Source organism: Notothenia coriiceps, unplaced genomic scaffold (assembly GCF_000735185.1).
Source record: "Notothenia coriiceps isolate Sejong01 unplaced genomic scaffold, NC01 NC01_scaffold00036513, whole genome shotgun sequence".
Lineage (NCBI taxonomy): Eukaryota > Metazoa > Chordata > Actinopteri > Perciformes > Nototheniidae > Notothenia > Notothenia coriiceps.
In genome coordinates this window covers 118491-121771 of record NW_011369214.1, presented here as the reverse complement: position 1 = coordinate 121771, position 3281 = coordinate 118491, and positions in this window count along the sequence as shown.

Here is a 3281-nt window from a genome sequence, read left to right as displayed (position 1 = left end):
GACTTAACGTTTCCGGTTTGGACTTCAAAATAAAAGTACGTTTACTGGACACGTTGTTTAAATCTTTTATTTTGAAAGTCACACTGCCATACTTTTGTTCTTGTTTAACTGCGTCTTGACACCGCTTATCACACACCCTTCCCCTCTATTCTGCCCCTCCTCCACCGTGAGGGCATACGATGCCATCATAATAAAATAGGCGTGGTTGTTTATATATCTTCTCACGAAAGTAACCTAAACAGTGTCAGAGTCATTATTTGGCTCAAATAGACTTGTGCGTTTGGAAATGTAATGATTAAAGGCAAATAGGAGATGGGGGTTATAAGGTGTGCAAAGAAACATATAGGACTCTTAAAACTACTGGGTTAAAAAATAACCCAATCATAACCCAGCTGCTGAGTCACTATAGGACAGAACACACGCTGGGTTGTCTTAACCCATGTGCTGGGCTGGATAATTTTAACCCATGTGCTGGGTTGTTTATTTGACCCAATCTAGTGATTGAAATTAACTATATCACTGGGTTAAATATAAACCATATATTGGGTTGTTCATTTGACCCAAGCTATTGATTGAAATTAACTATATTGTTGGGCTAAATAGAATATAATAATAATAATGTATAATAGTGTAATGAATTATCTCCAAACACAACGTATATATATAAAAAATGCATTTATTGATAATTTGAACAGCTTTGGCAAATCGCCAACATTCCATTTCCACTATAAAAAAAACCCAATGCATTTTAGCACAATACAAATAAAATAAAAAACTACATCCGTTTGAATTCCAACCCTTCGAATGGACAAGCTGCTTCCTCCAATCTGGTGTGCATTCTAAGTCATACATACTGTAGCCTATATGTCACAGTGAATGTGAGAAATCAGACTAGGCAGATGTGGAGGCCATGACAGCAAAGTGCAGTGGAAACTAGACCCTCCAGAAAAACGCGATTCTGCGATCGCAGAATTTCCCGCATAATCAGCAAAATGCCGCAGATTTTTAAAAGTCCGCATATTTATCAAAAGGCCGCATAATCCCCGCATTTTTCCACACAAAGTTAAGAAAAAAAAATAAAAAAGTTAACTCGTCTTGACGAGTAGTGATGACGACGCAACGTCATCAGCCCGCGCATCACAGAAGGCAAACACCGTCGTGTGAAGGTGTGGAATTCACACACCAAGATGAACAAATCGAATCCATCACATTTACCCACGAACATTTCAGCTAAAGACCGGGCAAAGCAGTACCCCAATGTCTTGTACGAAAGTGGGGGGAAACTGTTCTGTACCCCGTGCAACTGTGTGTTGGAGCATAAAAGGAAATCGACTGTGAATACCCACTTCGATTCGCTCAAACATTCAAAAATGGTTTCTGCTGCGGACAAGAAAGCCAAGCAACTCACGCTCACAGAGGCTTCAACCTCAAAACCCTTTTCGAGGGTTGCAAGAAACGAGGTGAGTAGGCCTACAATATTGAAGCTGGTCAGAACGAACGAAGTAAATGAAACAGAATGAAGAGGAGGTAGGTGATGTGTGTGTGTGTGTGTGTGTGTGTGGTTTCGTGTGATGTAGCTTGCTTCTTAGTATGCCTTGTTTAGTCATAGGCAACTCTTAAAAAGCTCCCTTTCGATTCAGTAGTGCCTGTAACAGGTGGGTGCGGGAGAATAATCACGGGGCTTTTTGCCGCTTCCCGCATGTATTTCATCAACTGTTCGGGCACCCCCCAGACCCCCCCCCCCTTATTTCGTCAACTTTCCGCATATTTCCGCAACTTTCCGCATATTACGCAACTTCCCGCATTTTTCCCAGCATAAAATTCACATAAAACCCCGCATTGTTTATCGCATAATCAAGGATTTTGCCGCATAATCAATGATTTAGCCCGCATAGATTAAGATTTTTGGCCCCGCGTTTTTCTGGAGGGTCTAGGGAAACAGACTTAGCGAATAAATCCTGACGTAACATGGAAGCGTGTGACTTAAACAGCTGAGGAGAATGTAACCTTCCTCACATTAATACATTGAAACACATTTCATGGTGATAAATGTAATATTTCCATCAACGTTTTTCACATTACTTCTCCAGAACTAGATGTAAATGCCCAATATAAAAATAAAAGTTTTTACGCTGGCTAAGATAAAAAAAAGTTTTGCCGTTTCGATCAAAACTTAAATGAGTGGAAACAGACATAGCCCGAAACTAAATCCTGACGTAACATGAGCAGGACTGTAAACAGGCTGGAGGGAGGATGTAAACCTTCCTCACAATTTAATGACTGGAAACAAAAATTTGTCTTCCAAGTCATCAACATTTGCCACATTCTTCTCCCAACCTTTGAGGGTTTGACGTGTTGACCAACGGCGGGGGCGGATCATAGGAGCAAAAGTATCATGGGGCGGGCGAGAGAGAGGGTCGGCAGGAGAATTTCAGGGGTGCATCCTTTCTTGTTGTTTCTGTTGTTAGTATTTATGATTTATACCCGCAGTCATATCTTCTAATGTTAACTTGTTGTTATATGTTGTTTTCAGTATAGTGTGATATTGTTAAGTCGAAGTGAACGAGTTAGGTGGAGCGATTATGTGTGCAGCGGTGTAGCATATAAATATATAAGGTGCACACGTAAGTTTTTTATATTTTAATGTTTTCTGAGATGAGTGTGTTGTTGTCAGGTTTGGTCTTTAATATGCATGACTGCTGCAATAAGTTTTTGATGGAATTAACTGTCTCATCGATGTGGTCTGTATGGTTATGACTAATATTAAACCAATCAGTTTATTTTTTCCTATCAGCTGTCTTATCTCTTGTCTGTGTTTGTTGTTCACAGTACTTCGAGTGGTGTGTTATGTAAATGAGAGGACTGGATATTTTTTGAGGAGGTTAGATGGTGAAGCGGTTCCGTGCAGAGATGCGGTTGCTCCGCACCCGTGCGCGGTGTCGGAATGTGAGAAGACCAGTAATTATTATCATAAGTTACAAAAGAATCAAAGTAACAGTTCAGCGCGCGATGCCAGCAACTTCATTGCAAACAGTTACAACCTTGACTTTACATCAGAAAGAAACAAACATGTAAACAAATGACTGAACTAGATCAATTAGGGGTTAAAACAACGTGTATTCAGCTAGAGAAACATACATCGCTGCAGTGTATTATTCCAGTGGAAGAGTCGCTTACCTGAGCGCCTAGTTAAATCAAGAGGGCTTACTTTTTTTGGCTGGGCAGTGACGAGTTTGAACACACCGTCTTATTTGCAACTTTCTCAGACTTGAGACGGCGTG